The sequence below is a fragment of the Drosophila tropicalis genome, unplaced genomic scaffold (assembly GCF_018151085.1).
Source record: "Drosophila tropicalis isolate 14030-0801.00 unplaced genomic scaffold, ASM1815108v1 contig_845, whole genome shotgun sequence".
In the NCBI taxonomy this organism is placed as follows: domain Eukaryota; kingdom Metazoa; phylum Arthropoda; class Insecta; order Diptera; family Drosophilidae; genus Drosophila; species Drosophila tropicalis.
Genome location: NW_027173338.1, coordinates 8,111,047 through 8,126,277, shown reverse-complemented (window position 1 = coordinate 8,126,277; position 15,231 = coordinate 8,111,047).

The window sequence follows — 15,231 nt, the reverse complement described above, 5'->3', positions numbered from 1 at the left end:
GAACTGAAGCACTGGCCAGCCCCATCAGCAGCAACAGCCCCCACACCACAAACACCGCGCGCACACACATGCAGATAAAGTGTACGTTTGGATGCGTGTGTGTGTGTGTAACACGAGGCGCTTCGTGTGCGGAAAGACGATTACTTAAGCAGAAGCAGTGTGACTAACTAACAGCGCGATGTCAAGCCAAGAGAGGTAGGTAGTAGCTTGTGTTGTATCGGGACGGTGGGGCAAGGGGTTGTGGGCAAGTCACAAACCAAAGCCAAGCCCCACATTTGGCCTGCAGTCGTACGTTCGTTCTGCTGTTATGGTCAACAACAGAGACATGTTAACAGTGCCCACCCCGTTGCTGTTAATCGTCGCATATCGCAAAGGGGGAAGCCATATGTTTGTCAATTTGACTTTCGATTAGGTTTTAGGAATGCCCAATTCTCTAATTGCCTATGAAGCCAACAAAATCTATTCATATATCAAATAATAAATATTGAGAGGAAGTACACAATCACACACACACACACACTAAAACATGCAATGTACATATGGAAGGGGACAAAAATCAAAGCGCAATATGGTCATAAATTAGTAGAAATCTGAGAAGAAAAAAAAACAAAATTGTAATGATCGAAAGCCCTACAGAGACCAAAATTAATAGGTTTTTTTCTTTCTTTTTCATATCAACTCAACAAGAGTAAATTGCTGCTTCGAAAATTATATGCTCTTGTGACATTTTCGCACTTTATAATCACAATGATGTCAAGAGAAACAAAGGCGTAACCCGCATTGTTGTTTGGAAGTTTATTAAACAAAAAGAAATACAAGGCATAAACACTTAAGAGAAGGAGTGACATTTTAAGGAATTGATATAGCCACTTGCATGTCGGATGATATTCACTTGACTGTTACATTATTAACATTTAGAATCCATACGATATACAAAAAGTCCTTTAAACATGTTTATGTGACAACAGTCCCTTTTAAAATGTAACAGAATTGAAACAAAAAGTATTCAATTCAGTTACTTTAAATCTTTAAAATTTGATTTATCTTAGAATGCATGAGGTAAATTTAAAACATTAAATGTTTGTCAGCCGTCAAACCGTGTTTGAGTCATTCAAAAGATTTAACGATAGTCGACGCTTATTTAATTGCTAAGTATTTTTAAGTATCTGTCACTTAACTTTGCATAAGATAGATATAAAGATGGAAACAAAGAAAGTAAATAATTTTAAGGTGCAATATGAAACATTGTCGATATGTTTGTATCTATAAAAATCGGTTAGATAGTTGTTAACATCGGAGACAATCCTAAGTATCTTTGATACGATATAAGCTAGATTAAAGCATTGAAGTAACTTTAAGTTAAAGTTTAAAATTAATTACTCAAAATCGTCAAACTTTTTTTGAAGAAAACTTAATTTGTTGCAAATTCGGATGTAAATAGACTTATCCCATTCCAAATAATGTCAGGTGGCCTATTGAAAAAGTTGTTCGTCAAAATGGAATATAATTTACCCACTTTTGGTGTAAACTTTGTCTGAGCTGCCATAAGTTTTGGTTTGTTTTAGAGGTCAGAGACAATCATTGCTCATTTGTTGGCCAAAAGCGGATCTGCTCATTAAAGTTGCCAGAATCAAACGAACTATGTAAATATAGGGAACAACGACCACAACAACAACAGCAATCACTACAACAATATAGACAACTAGACCAACAACAAGGAGTAATATAACTATGACAGGACAACAATGAAACTTAAGTACAATAAGCGCTTATTAAATGCGTTGAATGCGAATAAACTTTTAGCTAAATAGAAAATGGCGACAGAGGACAAGCAAATTCCCTCTCAGAATCAGAGACGAGATGAAATGGATAGAGAAGAAGAGAGAGAGAGGAGAGAGTGGATGAGCGAAAAAACAATGAAAATGCCATGGCCGGAAATTCACGCAACGGAAGTCGAGCAAGACGAAGACGAGGCCACCCGCCATCCGCCATTGCCACTTGGGAACGTCAGTCACCCACAATTCAAGCCCAGATCCTTCTTCGGCTTCTGCTTGAGCTTCAGCTACTGCTCCTGCTCCTTCTGTTTTCTTCATCTATCAACATTTTTGCATGCCGTGGCAAAAACAAAGCGAGCGCAAAATGTTTCGCCGCCTTTTCTACTAGCAAAGATGGCAAAATACAAAAAGTGGTAGGTGGAGAGAGATGGCCGGTTTGGGGAAGAAGACTTGATTGGGTTTCAGTAAACTGCTTGCCCAAGTTTGCCGAGGAGCAACAGCAGCATCTTGGCCTCAAGAGTTATGAATTGTTCAAGCGCAAAAAAGTAGGATAAAACAGCAAAACAGCAAAAAGGGATAAGGCGGCAGCCAGCTAAAGCTAAGGCTACAGCAACCATTTTGTAGGGACAGAGAGCGAAAAGGATCTGGAAATTGTAAAACTGTAAAATTTGAAATTAAGTTCTTAAGCATAAATCAGGACAGAATTTGGCTAACCTCCCATTTACGTTTTTTTTTTTCTCGTTTTCCATCTCCTATCTCTCATCCCTCAGAGTCTGTTGCTATCTCGCTCTGCTTGTGCTCTGTCTGTCTCTGTCATATTGATTAATGAGCTTCTCAGCACTTAGCACGTGCTTTCAGTCAGGTACAAGGACAAGGAACAGGATCTGGACACAAAAGTTATTTATGGGCGCCTCAGTATGCAATTTGTTGTGGTCAACAAATCGCTACACAAAATTTGTGTGTATTTGCCCAAAAATCCACACACACACACACACACACAAAGCAAAGAAAAAACAGACGAATAAAAGAGAAGATCATTAGAGACGAAGATGGAGACAAAAGTTTATTAGTCACGTTCATGGAATGCGCATGCAGATGGATGGAAGGAGTCGTTGTAGGTAGTAGGAGGCAGGATGCCACCTAAAAAGGTGAGGTTCGAAAATCAAAATTTTGCTAAAAGCAGCCAAAGAAATAAGCTTAAACCAAATGGCGTTAATCCATGAATTATTGCCTAAAAGCATGCCAAAGCGCATTAAGTCTGTGTATTTCTTTCTTCATTTTTTTTTTTATTTGACTTTGCTGCTCAGATGAGATGAGAGGTGAGTTAAGTTGAGAAAATGGACCCCCAAGGGCAGGTAAAACCAAAAAGATAGAAAGAGAGCGATAGAGAAAGAAGGGGGAGCCAAAGGACAGCAACAACAACAAAAATTACTTTTGTTTTTTTTGAATGTCAATTACAAATGACGATTTCTGCATACTCTCTGATAGACATGAAAATTTATCCTCTCCAATTAAAATGTTAACAAGAACAAACTAAAAACAAATTTGTGGTAATTATGCTTTTTGTCCACTTTGTCTTGAAAGTTAATAAGGTTTTCCAAGGCGGAAGGTGGACGATTAATGGTTGACCTTTGTAACAAGTGAACTTCAGTTGGCTCTTAAAGTAGAATTTTTCTTTTAAAAGAATATCTTTAATATTATCAATCAAGTTATCTCCTAGAGGTTTGCAATGTTGGCCTAAACTTGGATTTTAAGTTGCTAAAATAAGACTTTCTTATCTATATTTTATTTAAGATTAAAAGCCCTTAATAATAAGTGATATTTAATCAACAACTAGCTTAACTTTTACTAATGTTTTTTGTGAAAAGTTAAAACGGTTTAAACGACCCTTTTGTTTATTTGCAAATATTTATCCGGCTTTAGGTCTAAAGAGAATAGAATGATATATGTATATCTAAGAACTACCTAATTTCTTAGTATAAATACATAAACTGTTGCCAGCCTTTTGTAGTCTTCGCAATTTTGAAAAGCTCTAAACACCTGTTGAAATGTTTTTGGGTTTTTGTACACAAACTTATACAAACAGACAACATTTTTGAGCTTCTCTGAAAAAAATTGTAAAAATTTCTATGATTATTGTTGATCAAAAGTAATCGACAAATGGTTCAAGTATACAAAACAAAAAGCATTTTTCGATCAAATTCATTTAAGAAAACCTTAAAAATACTTTGAAACATTCGGAAACGTTTGGAATTTAAATATAAATTCAAAAAATGATTTCGTTTTTACAATATTTGAATAATTTGCTTATAGAAAAACTGATTTGAAAACCATTTTCACAAAGATTATGTTAAAAGAGGTTAACAATTGATGATTAATGAATGAGGGGAATCATCGTTATAAGATACAATTGTATCTGTTAGATTCAAACTGTAATTATTCTAAAATGGTTTCTATTTTACTGATTGTGGTCAAAGGAACCCTTATCTCCATTAGTGTAAACACTTTCAATGACTTTCCCTTGTCTGGAGATACAAATTCGGTTTTCAACCCCTTTTTTAAATGCTTTGACATAGTAGAAATACCCAAATTTAGGCAAAAAAGTGATTCAAAGCTATTTAGTTGTGCCCATGAAAGTGCCAATGAATAACACGAAACATACATTTGATTTTTGTATTTTTTGTTTTCTTTTTATTTTTTGCGGTCAATATTTTTAGACCTGCAAAAAGCAAAAACAACACAAGAAGAAACGAAAAGCGAAAAGGTAAACCCAACCAAAAATTTTGACCGCACCCACTGAAGATGAAGCAGCGGCGGGCAGGTAGAGGCAGTAAATGCCTCATGTCTCCTCCCCCAATTCGTCCCCCCATCCTGCGTGGTTTTTTGTGGAGTTGTCGGAGTTGTTGTTTTTATGAGTATTGACATTATAATCAACGCCGTTTTCAATTTCAGCAAAAGCCTCAACGGAAAAAGGTGCATTTCAAAACGAAATAAGAAGAAATACACAAAAAGAAAAAAAGTTCTGTTTACTTTTGTATTGCTCGCTTTTTTTTATCTTTTCGGGGTCGCAAGGCAAAAAATATGTAAATTATTGCTAACAGAAACTATAAGAATGTGTGTGTGTGTCTGTTTGTGTGTGGCATGCGTCAGTCACCTGTGGTATTTCATTTCTGTTGATGGTCTCGTTTTTATTGGTTTGCTGCGCCTTTGTGGCCCTCATGGCCCCATGGCAGCCATTCAATTCCATTTTAGCCGATAGATAGTTTTTGAACTTGAGCTTGGGCAAAAACCCTTAGAGATTTATGTTGAGACCAGAACCAAATACAGGGAATAGACAGAGAGAGAGAGAGAGAGAGAGAAGGATTGGAAAAAAAGAAGCTTATATTCGTTGGCATTGGCATAGAATGAAAGTTTTACGTTTCATTTTCAAGTACTGCGGTCTTTGAAGGAGTTTTCCTGGCCATTGTTAACTTTTGGCAATACTTCAATCCTTTATGTGGCAAGTTGCAAATCCTGCAGTATGATGGCCAAAAGAGAAAAGAATTGCCCACACTGATGAAAACTTTTTGCATTTCCAGTAGTTAGTATTTCTTCATGTTGAAACTACTTTTAAAATGTAAAGTAAAACTAAACAAAACAAAAAGTAGGTCCCAGGTACCATTCCACTTTTGTTGGCCATAAACTTGTGGTAACAAAATCATCTATAGTTTATTGGTAATTTTGTGAAACTTTTGCAAAACAAATAACATTAGGTTGCCGTATTAATAAATTCGCAAAACTTCTTTAAAAGAAGTTGTTATTTACATACCACGTAAATTGGTTTCAGTTTTCCTAAAATCAGAACATTTTGTTATCATTTATTAAGTGTTAAATTCGTTATCTAAATTCCCAAAAAGATTATGGTCATTATTTTATCTATGTATATGAGTTAATTTTAGTTTTATATTTAAGTTATGTTTTAAAACTCAATGATTAAGGTTTCTATTTTCGTTTTAGCTTCTTAGTTATCACTAACGGAAGATTTTCTTAATCGTTGTTTGTATTTTAAATTATGTCTAGGTTTCATAAATTGAAATTGTCTTCAATCTTAAAAACAAGATTACTAAATCATATTATTATAAAAAGTTAACTCCGTTTTTATAAGATTTGCTATTTAAGCTTTCTTTGGTTGTAATTCTTAACTAGTTTTAGCGTCATAACATTTCTATAATCTTTCACACAGTCTCCTAATAATACAACTTAATGATTTCTGAAGATCTTAAGCCATCTTATATTAAGGTTAAAAAAAAAAAAATTCAGAGAGGCAAATTTCAAATTATTATTTAACAAAACACTAAAAGTCAGCAAGGGGGTTTGTTTTAAAATTATTGGGAAAAAACTTAATAGTCTAAGTCAAGGGTGGGCACGTAGTGGCTCTTTTGGCTCCCGTGGCTCTTTACCGGCAGAGGCTGGGCAGAGAAAAAGGTCATTTTTTGGTCTCGACGCACACAAAAATTTGTGTGTCTCGAGTTTTATGACGGGTCATAAACGACCTTTTTTGGGTCGAGCGAGCGATCGTCGTCGAACTTTTAGGCAGAGGGACGGCCAAAAACCGAATTTTGCGGGGAGGGAGAAAAAGGGTCGCGATCACGAGCTCGCAACTTTTAGGCAGAGGGACGGCCAAGTCCCGAATTTTGCGGGGAGGGGAAAAAGGTCGCGATCTCGAGCTCGCAACTTTTAGGCAGAGGGACGGCCAAGTACCGAATTTTACGGGGAGGGGGAAAAAGGTCGCGATCTCGAGCTCGCAACTTTTAGGCAGAGGGACGACCAAAAACCGAATTCGGTACTTGGCCGTCCCTCTGCCTAAAAGTTGCGAGCTCGAGATCGCGACCTTTTTCCCCCTCCCCGTAAAATTCGGTACTTGGCCGTCCCTCTGCCTAAAAGTTGCGAGCTCGAGATCGCGACCTTTTTCCCCTCCCCCGCAAAATTCGGGACTTGGCCGTCCCTCTGCCTAAAAGTTCGACGACGATCGCTCGCTCGACCCAAAAAGGTCGTTTATGACCCGTCATAAAACTCGAGACACACAAATTTTTGTGTGCGTCGAGACCAAAAAATGACCTTTTTCTCTGCCCAGCCTCTGCTGCTGATGCTCTGGCTCCCAAGTTAAATTTTCGTGCCCACCCTTGGTCTAAGTTAATTGTGGCCCGAAGCTAACAAATGTTAAGCTGACTCAATATTTTTTTTATGTATTTCTAATTACTTTCCAAATATTACTTCAGCTAGTTACAACAACGTTTTAAAACATTCATTACTTAACTGATTAGAATATGTTTTTCATTCGGTTAACTTCTTTGGTTTATTGTCATCGCTGATTTCACCCTCGTGGTTGCCATTTTCGTTGTTATTTCGTCTTCTGTTTTTCAAATGGTATTGTCAGATTCTATTTAAGCTATCTTCCATCTGAAATTTGTGTTTACTGATCATAAAAGTACTTAGATAATTAGCCGTTTGTCTGTCTGCCGTTTCCCTTAGCCAAACACAGAGATGGAGAGAGGGGGAGAGGTAGAGAGAGAGACAAAGTCTCAGACACATGCACAGATTTTCTATTGTTTCAAATTTCAAGTGCAATGTCTAAACATCACGTTGGCCCCATCCACCCAACTACAACAACAACTACTAATCCGTTCCCATTGTATGTATTTTTGTTGTTTTGTCGCCTTCAAGTCTCGTCTCCAAGCCCGTCTCCACCTTCATCTCCTCCCTCGCTGCTGTCTTTACGGCAATTAGTCTGCGCGCATGCGTCGCTAGCTTCATTGTCAATGTGCTCTGTCCGTCCGTTTTGTCGTATGTCGTTCATTGGTCTTGTCATTTGTCGCTTTTCCCATATTCAAAGTATCGAGTGTAGTAATACAAAAACAAAAACAAACGAAACGAAAACGAAAAAAAAAGTTAATTAAATTCAATTAAAATGCGTTGCGAGTCTTCGACAAAATGTTATTCGCAATTCAAGGTTAATTTGGCTAGGCTTTGGCTTGAAGAAGTGCCAACTTTGTGTGATTGAAGGCTGGTTAGGGGAAGGGCAGTGGCAGCAATCGTAAATAGACGGCGGGGTGGTGGAGGAAGTGTGGTACCATTGGTTCCGCAACATTAATGATTTATCTATACATACTACAGAGAACCGGTGGATATGAAACCACCAACATCAAGGTAAACTATGTACATAGTACCTCCAACCTTTTTGTTTTTATAACCACACGATTTGTCACCACTTAGAATGCTAATGCCATAACTCCTTCCCCGCCTTCTCCTAATCTAGTTAGTGGTAAATTGCAGCATATAGCCAAAATTTAATAAGGTTCCCGAGGGCAGTCATAACTTTATGACCGAAAAACCTCAGATTCCGCCTGCATGCAGCATAAATACGAAATTAATTTCCAACGTCTGGGACAAATATAATAAAACAGAAACCAAATTGTAATAAAAATTATTTAGCTGGCCACGAAATGCTTTTTCGGGACAATCCCTACCAACTACCAGTCCAAACTCACCGCCCTGCCCCTTCTCTTCTCTTCTCTTCCCTATACCGAGAGCCCAGCGGCGTCAGCTGCCACTTAATGACTGAATGAATGGCCAACACGTTGGCTTGTGATGAGGGTACATTGGAGGGGGAGGAGAGACAGCGGCTGAGTCGGCGGCTGGTGGTAAAGCCAACAAAGCATTTAATGTTTTTATTTGCGGGCGGCAAGGCCTGAAAGTGGCAGGCTCTGTGGGAGATTGTGGCCACCAGGACAAACATAGAAGCGAAAGGGGGAGGATGGGAGGGAGACTGAGGCAAAGCCAAAGGCTGGTGTATGTGCAACATGTTGTTGCTGTTACGAAGGATTGACAGTCTTTAAAGGAATTTGCCCCAAACAACTTCAATTTGTTTTGGAATTCAACCAATAATAAGTCAAAAGCTTAACTACTCTTTCCTGTTTCAGAATTTCCCTCAAATTTTCAAGCCTTTCGCTTTCTTGTCTCTCACATTGGAAAACAAACAATTAGCCCAATTCTGTTATCAATACGAATTCTATCTGTTGGTCTGTCAATTGGTCTGTCGGTCTGATATGATTTATATTGCACCCAATCTGCACTGGAGTCAATATTTTCTTGTTCAATTGAATTTAAACAGGAGCGGATTAGGACGTCATAAGCTTATATAAAAGAAGAATTTAAACCAAGCTTTCACCTCTTTCAACTAATTAGATACAAGATTATAAGTTTATTTTGCTAGCTGCTTTAGAAAAATAAGTAAGAACTATCAATTAAACATAGTGTAATGTTTAAAATTCAAATACTCGAATTAGTTCTTTAGCTTAGACTTTAAACCTTTAGTAGAATTTGGAATTTGGATGACCTTTTGCCCCACACGCATAGTCCGGCCCTGATTCAAGCACAAACCCAGAACCGAAACCTTCAACAACCGACTATCAAAAACCAAAATAAAGGGAGACAGCAAAAGCAGAAATGGAAGCATAAGAAGAAGGAGAGTCTAGAGGCAGAAAGTTGACCTTTATGACCAATGCAAACAATTTTGAATCCGATAGTGGGACAATGACAACACTAGAGTCCGAAAGACAGGGGGAGGGGTAAAACCGAAATGAATTAAGTTATGGTTATTGACATTTAATGCACACAGCTTGGACTCTCTGCCTGGATGACTGGATGATGATAGATGAGGAGGCGGGCCATAAGACACAGACGGAGCACCAGCTAAGCATTAAATATGAGCAGACCGAGACACACAAACACAAATGACACCTTGGCACTTCACTTCACTTCAAACTACTGTGAAATTCAACTCTTGTGACAACATTTTTCATGCATTTAAAGCTCTGCAGCAGTTAAAGATTGGATAACAAGAAGAAACTGAATAGGAGCCCCAATGCAGAGCTGAAGATCGTGAAAGAGGAGGAGGAGGAGGAAGGGGAGGCGTATGTTTGTTCCTAAAACAGAAAAGCAGGCTGAAATTATATACCAACAATATGCATTTGTTTATTGTTTTGTAAGAGTCGAGCAAAGCATAGAAACAAAAGACCTGGCCTAAACATAGGAGCCCATTAAAGAGGTGAACTCATATGACTAAATTCTAGCAAAGATATCCCTGATGCTTGTATGCTAATCACTTACTCTATTTTGCCAACAATGCATAGGTAACTTATATCTATTATTAAATATAGCTACTAGAATTTGAAATTTGTTTATCTTTAAGCTCGCGATGTTTGTTTATAATATAGGCTGATTTCCTTCCATTCACTCCCCTCATGCAAAAAAAATTGTGGAAAATGTCAGAGAATGTTTTTTTACTTAAAAGTTGTTCAGGATTGTTAGTTTATAAACCGATAATTCTGATTTACACACCTGTAGAAGAAAAGTTAACTCATATCCAGCATATTCAAATTTAATCTGGATCAAACATCATTCGATCAGATGATAATGTTCCATATAAATGATAGCTAGGCTCAATGAATGTGAATTGTTAAATTTAATTTTTAATGTAAATTGGCTAACTTTTTTTAGTTTTCTTGTCTGAAATATAAGAAGATAATAGAGTTGTGGAAACCCTGAAGACAGTTTTCACTCCTTAACTTTTCATTTAGTAGTCTAACTTTCTTTCGAGCTATAATTCTCTGATGACTAAGAGAAGAAAAGTAAGTTCTTTGATTTTATTGTATACTTTGAAGGTTAATAATGGTGATGGATCTTTTTTTGTGAAAATTTCGTACGGTCCAATTCCGATTGCTTGCTAAATTCTAGTCTGCCTCATCAATTGCATATGTATATCTCATACATGTGTGCACTTTATGTATAAAAATTATGTGCATTAACTTTATTAGTTTGGCCTGCTTTTTGTTTTTTCGGCTGCATTATGTAGCGTTGGTTGTTATTTGGTTAACAAGAACTTTGGCACAAAACGCAAAGGCAGTGCACTGCATATGCAGCGTTGCTGACCAACATGATAATGATGATGATGATGATCAGTTAGAGATGCGATGTGATACGATACGTTACAATGCGATGCCAGTGCCAAATACTGCGATGAGATGAGAGGAAATTGCGATGGGCAATGCGCTGGCGATGATGACGACAGCCTCCACAGCAGAAGCACCACTGGCCAGATAGCCAGCCAACTAGTCAGCCTTACAGAAATAGAAAAAACACCAAGGCAGGGACGGGACTGAATGACTGACTGACTGGCCGCCACTTCAAGGCATTTGCCTCGATTCTCTTGATTCTCGCTTTTCGATTCTCGTTTGGTGTCGGTCCAATGTTTGTTTAATTTGTCTGCTGGCTGCTTGCTGCTGGTCGACTAGTTGGTCTTTTTGTTTTTTTGCTTTTTTGGGTCAGCAGATGGGAGCATGCAAAAAAAAAAAAAAAAATTAAACAAAAGTACAACAAAATTTTTATATATTCTTCTTTGCCAGACTATCATAAAGAGACCTAGGCCTATCCATTTAATACACGAAGGAACAAGAAACACAACAACAAAAATATATATATATTTATTTTGTGTATCTTTGATGCGATAAGCAAATGAGCCAAGCCATCAAAAAAAAAAAAAAAAAAACAGAAACTTATCACAGACTGCAAATCCCTCATACAGTCATTTAAACTCAAAGAAAGAAATCTTTGAGATAGCCAAGATCTACTACAAGAAAGGGCCTGGCGATTAGTTGATTAGTGTAATTTGTTTTTGCAAAATGTTCTCAAAAAAAAAACACCAAGAAAAAAGAGGCCTTGTTCCATGGCTGCTGATGGCGCCATGGAACTAGACCCAGGCCACACCAGGGCACACCACGCCAGACCAGACCTTGTCTATCACGAGCACTCGGTTTGTGTGTGTCCGTGGATGATGATGATAAGACTTGGTTAGGGGCCAAAGCCACTTCACCGCAAATAGATAGATACCCATGGCAAATATTGTACATAAAACAAAAAAATTACCAGCGAAACGACAAGAACAAATTATAACACAACAAAAACCACCTGAAGTCGCTTTAGTAAACGTAAAGTAGTAAGTATTAGATCAAGTGCAGTTGCATATTTGTTTATATGTGCAATTCCTCGACATTTTCAGGGTTATCATATCTATACTAAATTTAGAACCATGACAAGGCTCTAGTAGACAATATTTTTAAGGTCATAGACAAACAATGCTAAAGAAATGCAAGTGCAGAAACTAATTCTTAAGCAAGTGGAACTGCACAAAGGATAACTATCCTTAGATACTTTTTTAGAAAACTAAATACAATTTTTGCATTATCAATGTCTATGTTTGTTTAAACATTCAAACTGAAGGTAGAGGGAAACAGAAACAGTTCCTGCAGATGCATCTACCCCAATGAATGATCATAAATTGAAAATTTATCTCTTAAAAGGGTTATTAAGGTAAGTTTTCAATATAAATTTCATTTGCTAAAGTTAAAAACCTTAGCCCAAAACTATCTATAACAATAGTCAGTCTTGTGTAAACAGCTTATCGCTTTAGGCTCGAAAAATTTCCAAGAAATTGTTCTTGTTCTGCTTTAACTGTTTATTTAAATAATCAAATTTAATACCAAAAACAGAATTTAAATATTTAACGAAATGAAATCACGATTTTGATCACTCGACATTACTGGAAAATGTAAAGACTGGCACTAATCTGATGACCCGAACTGTTTGTACATAAGTTTTCCCAAAAATACTAGGAAATATGTTATTTCTTATCAATTTGGGTTTGAAATTTGTGTAGTTTTTAGTTGTTTTTTAACTATTTGGTATAAAAAAACATTAAAAATTAATTATAGGAAACCAAAGTTTTAGTATTTTTATTGATAGAGATAATGTGTTAAAACTTTTTGAAGAAGAATTGTTTCTTAAATGTTTCTTATACACAAACATTGTATGTCTTTGGTTCCATTTTCGAATGTTACACTTGAGCTTAGAGCTTATCTCACATCATTGAACATAACTTATTGAGTTGAACAATTGAATGGACTTCATTGTCTGATGTTTGGTGAGTGAATATCGCCAAATAGTTGAGAGTGTCTTCGTTAGCTATTGCCAATACCCTGTCAAGCAAAAGAGTCAATTGGACAACTAAGAGGAATAGAAAATAACCTTAAGAATTTTCAGTGAGTTTGATATGAAGAAACTGATTATCAGAAATTTAGTCAAACTTTTGATTTGTTGACATTGTTATTAAGGATAGTAGCAACAAGAGGAACTCAGTAACATAGTTGAGGTTGTGTAGAGTATTCTATAGTCGGTTTAGCAAATTAATGTAGGGTCAGCCAACATGTGTTATACAATTCTTGTACAGAGATATATGTACGTACTTACTTAGATACATATGTAGTTATATCTGCAAGCCATCTACTTACTAAATAAATAGTTACGACTACATAGAGGACTTAGAGCAGACATAGAAAGTGAGACAGAGAGCGAGAGAGTGATGTAGGGGAGTGAGTGAAAGAAAAGAACTCTCCACATGTCGCAGACAATTGCCACTAATTTAACGCTGCCTTTTTTCCACTCTTCTTGCCTTAAATCTGCCTCAAAGCTGACACTTTGTGTTGATGCTGCCCCTGCTGCTGTTGCTACTTACACACACACACACACACACACACAACTAGAACACACACAATGAAGACCACACTTGAAAGCATTACTAATCTGTGTCTTTTATAAAAGCCAAGCCAAAGCGAGGTCAGACAACGACAGAAGCAGCAACGTCGTCGACGACGACGACAACGACGGCGACTCGCCGCCACTAAAGTATCTCTAATGAGACATAAGTACAAAGCACTTCTCTAGTACATAAGTTGGGACATCTACTTCTTCTTGGGCGAAATGTGTCGCTTCACAGGCAATTTATGTCTTGTCCAAGCAACCAAACACACCTCCTAAAAAAAAAGAGAAGAAGAAAACAAGAACAAAATAGACGATACTCTTGTTGTAGGCGTAGATAACTAACACCTCTTTTCATCGTATCCACTTCTCATTTCTCTCAGCCATTTGGCTTTTCTATCTCTATCCATCCGTCTATCTGTGTTTCTATCTGTATCTCTGTTTGTATAATGCACATTGGTCCAGCGATAAGAATCTCAAGTGCAAAGCAGCAGCAGCGGCAGCCACTGAAGCGTTCGACAAAAAGCCAAACAGATTTGTCTATCTATGTATCTGTATCTGTATCTGTGAATGTTTTTGTATCTGTATCTGTGTGCTGTGAGAAGAGATGTTGTTAGCTCGTTTACAGCCTCAAATAGTTTTTTTTTTCGCTTCTCTGCCATTTCAATATAAGTAAGTACATTTTTTTCATTGAATTTTATTTCATTTGTGGAAATTTTCAGCACACACACACACACATACACACAGTCTATTGCACTGTGTGTGTGACAGAGAGCGAGAGACGCTGAGTGTGGGGGGGTAAGTAGAGAAGAGTAATTAAGATGCACGAGGCAAACGGCGGAAGCGAAAAAGATGGCCGACCTGTAGTCAAATTGTGGGCGGCCATCGCTTGGAAGAACTGTAGCGGTAAGCTAAAAAGGGGTATAATCAGGGGAAGGGGGTGGGCATTGATTGGGAGAGAAAATGGGGGAAAAAACTTGCCGCGTTTCACATGAACAATTCGTGGTGTTAATTTATAGAATAAATGAAATGCACTTCATGGCAAACTGGCCAACTCGACGATCCAAGTCCGTTCCGTAATTAATCTATGTGCGGTTTCAATTTTGTAGCTGCTGCTATTTCTGACGTGCTTTGAATAGTCCCAGTAATTATGGCTGACTGATCATCATTATTATCCCATCATCATCATCATCATGAACAACAACGGCAACGACATTGTGATTGTCTGTGTCTGTCATAGAACAATCACTTGTAGAATATTTGTTGTTTCACCAAAGCTGGAAAACCAGACCACCCCCAGAGCCCCCACAACGACCTCCCCACCCCTTCGGAGAGCGTCTCCCAGTAGCTTATTAGCTTCAACTTTAACTGATGCTACCTTTGCGGAACAAAATAAACCAAACAATACACAAAAAGCAAAAAGAGAAAAAAAAACTGAGTAAAATGCAACTTAATTTGTATGCCAAAATACAAAAATTATAATAAAAGCGGACAAGACAACAAATGGACAAGACAAGACAACACAAAACAAAAATAAACCCAGAGAAGAGCACACAGAACAAAAGTGAACAAAGCACACAAAAGAAACTGAAAATGTCTTCGACTGTGACTTCAAATGAAATCAAAAGTGCAAATGACAACAAAAGACTGGCTTTGGAACAACTCAGGTTTTGGCGTCACCCATCCAAAAAAAAAAAATACAAAACCCTCCTCCATAACTCCTACAAACATTCACACATACACACAAACATAGTTGTTATTCATTTTTTGTTCTTTGCTTTTTTGTTTTTGCTTCTTGTGTTGTGTTTTTTTGGACAGTCAAATG